Source organism: Gymnodraco acuticeps, unplaced genomic scaffold, assembly GCF_902827175.1.
Source record: "Gymnodraco acuticeps unplaced genomic scaffold, fGymAcu1.1, whole genome shotgun sequence".
NCBI classification, from domain to species: Eukaryota; Metazoa; Chordata; class Actinopteri; order Perciformes; family Bathydraconidae; genus Gymnodraco; species Gymnodraco acuticeps.
Window position 1 is genome coordinate 454,660 of NW_022990951.1, and position 11,857 is coordinate 466,516.

At 43.4% G+C, this 11,857-nt stretch overlaps 1 long non-coding RNA gene across 1 annotated transcript; it reads left to right on the plus strand.

The window, feature by feature from the left end:
- Positions 1–8,257: 8,257 nt before the first annotated feature.
- LOC117558716 lies at positions 8,258–9,676 on the plus strand. The gene is made up of 4 exons (XR_004570856.1): positions 8,258–8,547; positions 8,672–8,845; positions 8,978–9,123; positions 9,612–9,676. It is a non-coding gene; the product is annotated as an uncharacterized LOC117558716 (long non-coding RNA).
- The last annotated feature ends 2,181 nt before the right edge of the window (positions 9,677–11,857 follow it).

Sequence of the window (11,857 nt, forward strand, 5' to 3'; positions counted from 1 at the left end):
GGAGCTGGCCTCTCTTGAGCGAGATCTCCAGGAGAGTAAAGAGAAGGAGAGCCTTGTGGCCTCTCTGGAGAAGTGCCTCCAAGAGGGCAAAGAGAGAGAAAGGAGCCTGGTGGAGGAGGGTGCCAAGTGGGAGGCGCAGTTCAAAGAGCTGCTCAGGAGCCTGGAAGCCGAGAAGGACAACCTGGAGGAGCGTCTGACGAACCAGCTGTCCCAGCTCAATGGCAGCATCGCAGACTACCAGCAGGAGGCGGCGGACAACCGAGAGCACTTGGCCGAGCTGCAGCGGGAGGTGGAGCAGTTGGCGAGGGAGCGGGCCGAGTTGGAGGCTGAGGCGCAGAGCGAGAGCGACCGGGCCGCCAGGCTGGAGGAGGACATGAGGCAAGCACAGAGAGAGAGAGCAGAAGCAGAGTCTGGTAAGCAGGAGGAGCTGCTGAGGGAGAAGCAGCTGGAGGTCCGGCAGCTGCAGAGGGACTGCATCAAGTACCAGGAGAGGATCAGAGAGATGGGTAGAGACGCTAAGGCGCTGCAGCAAGGTTACAACGAGCTCCAGAATAAGCTAGGACAATCCCAACTGGAGACTTTTAAAACTCTAGAAGACCTGAAAAGGACAGAAGCAGAGTTGGATACCTGTAAATCTCAGCTGGATGAGTCCCAGAAGCAGGCAAGCGTAGCTATAGCGGAGAGGAGTACCATGGAGCAGAATGCCCAACACAGAGAGGCCTCGATGAAGGCTTCAGACTCGGAGGCAAACTGAAGGAGATGGAGCTGAGACTGGACGAGGTGGAAAGAAGCGGAACTATGACACCAGGACAAGAGGGCAGCATTTCCGGGCCGGGGAGCTGGTTTGGGTCTACAGCCCACAACGGAAGAAAGGCCGGTGCCCAAAACTAGACAGCCAGTGGGTTGGTCCCTGCAGAGTACTGGAGAGGGTGGGGGTAGTGTTTGTGCTGAGTTTTATTTGTTCCTCGTGGGCGAGGAACTTTGTAGTGGGGGGGTAGTGTAGCGACCCTGTATAGGATGCTGGGGGTGTCACTCAGGCATCCCCCGTCTCTCTGCCAATCATAGAGCTGCACAGTGATGCTGGTTGAGGTACGGGCCTGTGGTTGGGGGAGCAGACGGGGGAGGGCGGGAAGTTGTGACGTAGACACTGTTATATATATATGGGTATGTGTAGAAGTTAGTGGAGTGTGAGGTTGAACCCACAAGCTGTTCCTGAACCTGTGATCATCTGTAAAGAAGAAGAGTTATTAAAGCCTAATAACTAGCAGCCTGTTTCCGACTCCCTTTGTGATCGTTACAATATGTTTAGGACTGGTGTCTCAGCATTTATAGATATGTTCTATTTCTATTTTGAAGGTAATTTCCCTGCAGCTCTGTACTGCCATTTCTCTCTCTGGTGTCACAACTGTCCACTAGAGAGCGCTGCAGCTCCTGATTTAACACTGATGCTGCAGAAAGCTTTCTTACTGCTGTTGAATACATTCCAGTAAGTTCAAAAATATTATTAATTCCACTATTCAAAAATATCTGTTTGTTTTATGGCAGCCGTTATGCCATTTTAAATCAACACTGCCCTCTTCTTAAGGATTGAACGTCACACATGCTGTTTTCCTTTGTGGACATTTTATTTGGTGCTTATCTTGAGAAGCTGTTTGATTTCAGAATATTATTCTTAAAACTGTGCAATGGTTTTTGTTGACATTGTGTCTAGAGAAAATAACTTGTACTCTTTGATGCTAAAATGTGCTTCGCCTTAGTTTCAAGATAATTAAAGGTATAAAAAAAAAAATAGTGTGTGTGACGGGCTTCTTCCCTCTTAGTCTTCTTCCCCATTTATAAATAGATATCATGTCCACTTCCTACTGTCCTTCCCACATGACACCTACTGAACAATTTCATAACAGCTGTTTATATCCTAAAGCAGTGGTGGTAAGTAGCCTACATTTACTCAGTTACTGAACAGTTTTTAGGTAATTTACTTGAGTATTTACTTTTCCTGCTACTTTATACTTATAATCAAATAAATGTTCATGTATAACTATAGAGCGGTATTGGCCCCTATGATAAATGTACGAGCTATACCCTGTAGTATACAAAGGTAAACTTGCTTCCTATCTATCAGAGGCAACATTTGAGCATTAATGGATTGTTATTTATGATTTAAAAATATAACATACATTTTTCTGAATATTACGTTTTTCAGGTAGTTTTACTTTTACAAATAAGTAGCATTTGACGACTTAAGGGCAAAGTATTCAGCACTTCAACTTAAATACAAATAGTAATACCACGGTGTGTAGAAATGATCAACACAATACAAAGACGTCCAGCATTTAAATCTGATAAACACATTAATGCATCAATGATTATAATCAAAACATATCATATATATTATTCTGAAATGGGTCGATCTGCATATTGAGTACTTTTACTTTTGGAACTTTAATTATATTTTGATGCCAATACTTGTGTACTTTTACTTCAGTAACATCTTTAATGCAGGACTTTTACTGTAACAGACTATTCCTACAGATCTGAGTCCTTCTACTTTTACTTAAGTACAAGGTCTGAGCAATTCTACTTTTAATCAAGTACAATATCTGAATACTTCTACTTTTACTCAAGTACAAGATCTGAATACTTCTACTTTTACTCAAGTACAAGACCTGAGTACTTCTACTTTTACTCAAGTACAAGATCTGAGTACTTCTACTTTTACTCAAGTACAATATCTGAGTACTTCTACTTTCACTCAAGTACAAGGTCTGAGTACTTCTACTTTTACTCAAGTACAAGATCTGAGTACTTATTCCACCTCTGCAACTTACAATAAGTCCATCAACCACGAGGATGCAAACTCCGAACAGCACGAATGCTGCAAGAAAATTAGCTTCAGATAAGCCAAACATTTGTATTAGATACAATCGGCAAGCGAGGGAACGCCCACAAAACGTCACATCCGGTTCGCGCTGAGGGGGAAAACAAACCGGCATCCACAAATCTGGCTTCCCTCGGTGAAAAAAAATGGAGGGATTGACCAATCAGACGAGGCTCACGTGATGCCCCTGCCAACCAGTGATTGGTCAGGGCCATGCCAAGGGAAGCCAGAGGCAGCTGGCTTCCCTTGCCTCACAATCCAATCAAATCGCATCAACTTAGTGTTTCAATGACGGTGACGCATCCTAAAATCCGGAAGTAAGCTGCGCTCGGTTTCGCTCATGTTTCCCTCGACAAAAAAGCAATGGGATTTCTCCATAGGATTTAGGAAAATAGCTCGAAATAAGATCAGTGGAAAACGAACCTGTTAGATAAATGCAAGTTTTGTTCAGTCGGATAATATCCACATGTCTACCCTACTTTTATAATTTTCGAATCATAAATCTAATCGATAGAAGATAGATAGCGTCACTGCATCACTCTCACCGCCGTTAGAAAGTAGCAAGCAACTGAAGCAAGTGCAATTATGGAGGGTGGAGATTTGGAGTATTTCATCAAAAATAATTGTACTAAACTTCCGCTACAGCAGCAACAACAAATACAATCTGATGACAGGCCAATGCCCAAACTGGAGCTGTGTACAGCGAGGAACAAAGGAGCGAGTCGGACGTAAAACGTTAAAGGTCTCCTGATTTAGTTTGTGAATGAATGCTTATTAGAGTTTCGGCTGGAGAGTGCGTGCGGACCTGTCGGTTAGATACCAGGCGTGTGTAAGTCCTGCATCTGATACAAATGTGTGTAAAATGATACCGGGTGCTGTAATCACTCATCTGGTTACGTTATTACATTGACCACCACACCCCCGACCCAAAAGAAAGGACGTATTATTGGCTTCCCCTATTTTTTTCCCCACGCCACGCTACTGGGTATGACAACGTTATTCACACAATAACAGTGTTAAATTGTTTAGTAGTTAACATGAATGTTCAATTACTAGTTTTAAGAGAAGTTAACTAACTACGTTATGCAGGCTACCTTGCTTGAGTATACAAAAACACAGCTATGCTAACAACACTGGTGGTAGCTTCTGAGCTTTCTGCAGTTAAAATGTATTTCACCCCCTTCTATCCCCTTCTCATTTCGTTTGTGAACTGTCTTGCCCTAGGCTTAAAAAACGAGGACATAGCCCACCCAGACTACACACCCTCGCTGTTCCCACATAAAAAGACAAAGTCTCCCAGGTCAGTACTTCAGAGGCTGGAGAGAAGGAGGAAGCGTGAGGGTGTTCAGTCTGCCCAACCAGAATCCCCAACATCAGAGGGCCCAGCACCAGAAGCCCCGGCACCAGAATCCCAAACATCAGAAGCTCCCATACCTCTTCAGGAGTTAGAGAGAAAACAACTTTATGAAGAATTGTATAATTTAAGAAGAGAAAGAGATGAGGCCATGAAGGAGCGAGCTGAAGCCATCAAAGAATTGGAGACGTTGAAAATGTCGGTAAACACTGTGAGAGAAAATGACACTAAATGTAAATTCATGACAGGCCTGTCATGGACAGTATTTGACACTCTTCATCAGTACCTGGCAGAGGTGTGGACTCGAGTCACATGACTTGGACTCGAGTCAGACTCGAGTCACACATTTTATGACTTGAGACTCGACTTGACAACATCACAAAAGACTTGCGACTCGACTTGGACTTGAACACCAATGACTCGGGACTTGACTTGGACTTGAGCCTTCTGACTTGAGGTGACTTGATACTTTAATTCAGAGGTCTCCAACACGCCGATCGCGAGCTGCCGCTAGAAGAGCAGACTCCCGTCGGGGAAAGCAGAATCTTCAGCAGCTCCTACTCTTGCTGAGAATCCTTGCAGGCAGGGGCGGGTCTTTATTTAGCTGGGCCACCATGCGGCCAATCATATGCGAGGACACACTAGGATCATACCATTATGTGAAAGTGGTACAGGCCAGCTGCACAGAGCGACGGGGAGACAGGGAGTCGGATTTAAATGCAAGCGCGTCGGAAAAAGTCAAGAAATGAGCGAAAACCGAAAAAAGAAGCAGCATCTGGCTGCTTTTCAATGATATTGGAGAAAGCAAAGCTGAGTGCAGGATTTGTAAAATGAAAATAACCTTCAGAGCAGGGTTTTTTTTGGTAACCACTCAGGATTTATTGTCAGAGGTGGGAGAAGTTCAGACAATTAAAAAAAGTTACAATCAGGGTTCCCGCGGGGTCTTAACAAGTCTTAAAAAGTCTTAAATTTGATAATCAGAATGTAAGGCCTTAAAAAGGTCTTAAATATGATTCAGAAGGTCTTAAAAATTATCGGATTTGAAAGGTACTTCTATGTTGCGATAGCGTCTAAATGTGTTTTGGGGGAAATGTCCGGGCTGCAAAGTAACCAGTACGGTAATAGCCTTTCAGTTCCCCCCAACAATTTGTATTGAATTCAATCAACATGGAACCAGTAATCACTAACTTTGTTTCCCCCGGCCCCTTATTGGAGAACACCCAGCTAGTAACCTAGCAACCAAGCTTCAGCTCATGTAGCCTATCTTCGAATCTACTTACAAATAAATATGGGGAAGTGTAAGTTCAACCGTATTTGGTTGGAAAACATCTAATTTAGTGCTTGGTTGAAACCAGTGGAGGGAACGTGTTTGAAGCCCGCTGCACCTTTTGCAAAAGAAATTAGTGTTTGTTTTGCTAGTGGAGCGTTAGCTAGTGGAGTGTTAGCTAGTGGAGCAGCAGCTAGTGCAGCAGCTCCCGCAATAACACCGGGGGACCTCCGGGCGAAGTTTGGGTCTACGTCAACCCTAAAAGCGGAGGTGCTGTAGACGCTAAATACCGTAGCTAAACACCAATCATACAACAGCAACGATGAAATAGTGTAGCCAAGGCAGCAGAGCTCTGAATATAGCTCTTGTCACTCTCTCTCAGAGACACACACACACACACACACACACACACACACACACACACACACACACACACACACACACACACACACACACACAATAGGGCTGCTCGATTATGGCAATAATCAAGATTATGTTGGTCAATAATTAATATCACGATTATTAAATACGATTATTCATTGACTTTGAAAACATCCATTTATTGAACTTTAAAACAAATAATAATTTGAACAGTATCTTTTTAACTGTTGATTACCCTGAACGTATAATTCAACTGAAAAACCAATACAAAAATTAATTAAATAAATGATACATTACTAAAAAATTCATTAGATCAAATATGTTGTGGTGCACCGTCATACGGAAGAGGATTAGGGCCACATAAAAAAAAAATTTGTGAGGATTTGAAAAAAAAAATTTTTTTTTTTTGTTCTGAGATAAAAGTCAGAATTCTGACTTTAATCTCAGAATTCTGACTTTTTTCTCAGAACAAAAAAAAAACGTTTTTTTTGGGAGAAAAAAAGTCAGAATTCTGACTTTAATCTCAGAATTCTGACTTTTTTCTCAGAACAAAAAAAAAACGTTTTTTTTTGGGAGAAAAAAAGTCAGAATTCTGACTTTTATCTCAGAATTCTGACTTTTATCTCAGAACAAAAAAAAAATATTTTTTTTGGGAGAAAAAAAGTCAGAATTCTGACTTTTATCTCAGAATTCTGACTTTTTTCTCAGAACAAAAAAAAAATGTTTTTTTTGGGACAAAAAAAGTCCGAATTCTGACTTTAATCTCAGAATTCTGACTTTTATCTCAGAACAAAAAAAAAATTTTTTTTTTGGGAGAAAAAAAGTCAGAATTCTGACTTTTATCTCAGAATTCTGACTTTTTTCTCAGAACAAAAAAAAAATGTTTTTTTTGGGAGAAAAAAAGTCAGAATTCTGACTTTAATCTCAGAATTCTGACTTTTATCTCAGAACAAAAAAAAAACATTTTATTTGGGAGAAAAAAGTCAGAAATACCGGTAACTGTAGAACCAGCTTCACTGCGATTTACACATTGCAGATGGTTGTAAAATGACTTATTATGGTTTCCTCTTGGACCCCTCTGGCGCGCAGAAATGCACTCACGTCCTCCATTGTTGCCTACTGCAATGTGTAAATCGCAGTGTAGCTGGTTCTACAGTTACCGGTATTTCTGAGAAAAAAGTCAGAATTCTGAGATTAAAGTCAGAATTCTGATTTTTTTTCTCCCAAAAAAAAAATATTTTTTTGTTCTGAGAAAAAAATCAGAATTCTGACTATTTTCTCAGAACAAAAAAAAAATTTTTTTTTTTCAAATCCTCACAAAACATTTTTTTATGTGGCCCTAATCCTCTTCCGTACCGTCACAACCTAGCAAAGCAAAATAATCGTTTTTTCCGATTATGTTGTTTTCGTAATTGTGGCAGGCCAAAATCGTAATTGCGATTAAAATATGATTAATTGCACAGCCCTAACACACACACACACACACACACACACGCACTCAAGCACACACATACACACTTTTTGTCTAACACGCTAACACAGTTCTGTACTGTTACGCTGTTGTGTTCAGTCATTGTTCTTATGTTGAACATGAATACATTTACTTTGTAAGTGATTATGGGACGTATTTCTTCTTTATATACATTTTCCTTCATACTTTATTGCCGTGAAATAGGTCTTAAATTCTATTCAAAGTGGTCTTAAAAAGGTGTTAAAAAGTCTTAAATTTGAGTTGGCGAAACCTGCAGGAACCCTGTACAATAAAAAGTCCTGCATTCAAAATGTTACAAGTAAAAGTACAAAAGTATTAGCATCAAAATATAGTTAAAGTACCACATGCAGAGGGATCTAGATGCAGGTGTTCTTTATAGAGACCGCCTCGCTGCACATTATCCCTTGCATAAAGATAGATTGTGGGTCCCTTATAACATGTTGTACACAGTGGAAATAAACATTCTGGTTACCTCAACATCAGGGATCTTATACATTAAACTCTTTCTGAATCAAACCGTCACGGTAGCCTTACCTTACTGATCCCTCTTAAATTAGAAAAACACACGTTACTTTACCAGCAGAGAGAAAATGGATTATTACAGTATTAATGTGACTAATAAAGGGCAGTTTGATTATTAAGTATTATTCTGTTGATCGATGTCATTACATTTGGTGAAAAACACATAATGACTTGTTTATGACTCGTTTTGTCAAAGTTTAGGACTTGGACTTGACTTGAACTTGCCCAACCTGACTTGAGACTTGACTTGGACTTGCAAAACAATGACTTGAGACTTGACTCGGACTTGAGCGCAAAGACTTGAGACTTGACTCGGACTTGCAAAACAATGACTTGGTCCCATCTCTGGTACCTGGTACATCCAAGATGTCAACACAAGACCAGCTCTTTATTACTCTGGTGAAACTGCGGCAGAACCCCTCAACCGATATGATGTGTGGAATATTTGACCTGGCACATAGCACTTTCCTGGATGTATTCTCCCGATGGTTGGATTTGATGTACGCCAACATTTCTTTTTTGATTAAATGGCCTGATAGAGAGTGTATCAGAAGCACAGTACCAGCAGAGGTTCTCTTCCAGTACCCTAGAGTGACTGCAATTATCGACTGCTTTGAGTTCAGAATTGAACACTCAAAGAAGCTGAAAACAAGGTGAGATATTTTTCTTTTTGATAGCATGCATAAAGTGTCGGGTTTTTGTAATACTTACCTGGCTGTCTGTGTATATGTACACAATTTATAGATAAGTATTACTAACGACTGTCTCTTCTCACAGAGCTATCACCTACTCAAACTACAAAAACTGGAAACAGTGAAGTATTTCATTGCATGTCACCCATCTGGCTCAATCACATATCCCTCCAAAGGCTGGGGAGGGAGGGCTTCAGATGTGCATATTGTAAGGAACTCAGACTTCTTATCTCAGAAGTTCCACCATGCAGGAGATCAGGTAACAATTGAACTGTTTTTTTTTTTCTAATTTAAGTCTTATTTGTGAATTTATTATTTACCCATAGTTACCATTTTTGAGTTGCTGTTGAAGTAAAGTAGTGTTTTTAAGTATTTGTTATGTTTATTTCAGATTTTAGCCGACAGGGACTTTGAAGGATGACTTTGCTGTTCTGGGTGCACAGCTCATCACACCGTCTTTCACGAGGGGCCGAAAACAACTGTCAGCCGAAGATGTTGCAAATTCTCGTGTGACTTCGAACATCAGAATTCACATTGGTAAGTATAGAGTCAGCAGTCAGATTCATACAGTATGTAAATGTTAATGTTTTTGGTATTCAGAGTGTGCTGCATCATCAAATCACTGTTGCTACTTGCCGCTGACGTGGTTCACATTTCCCTAACTAAATTAATTACTGTAACAGTACAGATCCGGGTTAACAAGTGCTGAGACGTTATTCAATTAATCACATCAACGAGTACATGTGTAATCCCTACTTTGTAGGGTGTCTTATGATAACATTTGATCTTAAAAACATGTTATTCTATATTTAAATACATTGAACTGTTGTTCACATTTAGTGCAATATCAAGATAACAGGAAGTTAACAGGGATCTTTCTTCTCTTTAACATGAAAAAGAAACACCAATTATAGGACACAATGCACTGACGATATGATATAACGGTCAACTGTGCTACTCCTCAAACATAACAATGTAGATAAACAGCATTTTAACAACAAATATGTGATATGTGGTCTGCAGAGAGAGTCATTGGTGCCCTGAAGAGCCGGTACCACATTCTGGATGGCCCACTTCCTCTGCGCCTGGTAAAGAGACTGCAGGATGAGAGACAGAAGAGAGAAGAGGCCATGATTGATAGAATTGTGCATGTCTGTGCAGCACTAATGAACTTGTCTGGCAGTGTCATGTACAACCGTTACAGAATCTGAGAGTAAGAACAAAATCAATGTGCAGTCATTTAATAATGAGCATCAGAGAACAATATTTTGTGCAACTTTTTTATACAATAAAGAAGTCATTATTGTTCCAATTGTGCCATTTAGCAGGTTTCAGTTGAGACATAATGGATCTTTCTATTGGTCCATTTAGCAGGTTTCAGTTGAGACATAATGGATCTTTCTATTGGTCCATTTAGCAGGTTTCAGTTGAGACATAATGGATCTTTCTATTGGTCCATTTAGCAGGTTTCAGTTGAGACATAATGGATCTTTCTATTGGTCCATTTAGCAGGTTTCAGTTGAGACATAATGGATCTTTCTAATCAAAACCACCTGTTCGTCTTTCCACAGGTCCCTGAACTTATCTCAGTGCTGCTCTGCTGCTGCACACCCGGTCACCCTGCCTCTGATGCCTGACACCCTGCCTCTGATGCCTGACACCCTGCCTCTCATGCCTGACACCCTGCCTCTAATGCCTGACGCTCTGCCTCTGATGCCTGACGCCCTGCCTCTGATGCCTGACACCCTGCCTCTGATGCCTGACACCCTGCCTCTGTCGCCTGACACCCTGCCTCTGATGCCTGACACCCTGCCTCTGATGCCTGACACTCTGCCTCTGATGCCTGTCACTCTGCCTCTGATGCCTGTCACTCTGCCTCTGATGCCTGTCACTCTGCCTCTGATGCCTGTCACTCTGCCTCTGATGCCTGACACTCTGCCTCTGATGCCTGTCACCCTGCCTCTGATGCCTGTCACCCTGCCTCTGATGCCTGTCACCCTGCCTCTGATGCCTGACACCCTGCCTCTGATGCCTGTCACTCTGCCTCTGATGCCTGTCACTCTGCCTCTGATGCCTGACACCCTGCCTCTGATGCCTGACCCTCTGCCTCTGATGCCTGTCACCCTGCCTCTGTTGCCTGTCACCCTGCCTCTGATGCCTGACGCTCTGCCTCTGATGCCTGTCACCCTGCCTCTGATGCCTGACCCTCTGCCTCTGATGCCTGTCACCCTGCCTCTGTTGCCTGTCACCCTGCCTCTGATGCCTGACACCCTGCCTCTGATGCCTGACACCCTGCCTCTGATGCCTGACGCTCTGCCTCTGATGCCTGTCACTCTGCCTCTGATGCCTGTCACTCTGCCTCTGATGCCTGTCACCCTGCCTCTGATGCCTGACCCTCTGCCTCTGATGCCTGTCACTCTGCCTCTGATGCCTGACACCCTGCCTCTGATGCCTGACGCTCTGCCTCTGATGCCTGTCACTCTGCCTCTGATGCCTGTCACTCTGCCTCTGATGCCTGACACCCTGCCTCTGATGCCTGACCCTCTGCCTCTGATGCCTGATGCTCTGCCTCTGATGCCTGTCACCCTGCCTCTGATGCCTGTCACCCTGCCGCTGATGCCTGACACCCTGCCTCTGATGCCTGACGCTCTGCCTCTGATGCCTGACACTCTGCCTCTGTTGCCTGTCACCCTGCCTCTGATGCCTGACACCCTGCCTCTGATGCCTGACGCTCTGCCTCTGATGCCTGTCACTCTGCCTCTGATGCCTGTCACTCTGCCTCTGATGCCTGTCACTCTGCCTCTGATGCCTGTCACTCTGCCTCTGATGCCTGACACCCTGCCTCTGATGCCTGACGCTCTGCCTCTGATGCCTGACACTCTGCCTCTGATGCCTGTCACCCTGCCTCTGATGCCTGACACCCTGCCTCTGATGCCTGACGCTCTGCCTCTGATGCCTGTCACTCTGCCTCTGATGCCTGTCACTCTGCCTCTGATGCCTGTCACTCTGCCTCTGATGCCTGTCACCCTGCCTCTGATGCCTGACGCTCTGCCTCTGATGCCTGTCACTCTGCCTCTGATGCCTGTCACCCTGCCTCTGATGCCTGACACCCTGCCTCTGATGCCTGACGCTCTGCCTCTGATGCCTGTCACTCTGCCTCTGATGCCTGTCACTCTGCCTCTGATGCCTGTCACCCTGCCTCTGATGCCTGACCCTCTGCCTCTGATGCCTGACACCCTGCCTCTGATGCCTGACGCTCTGCCTCTGATGC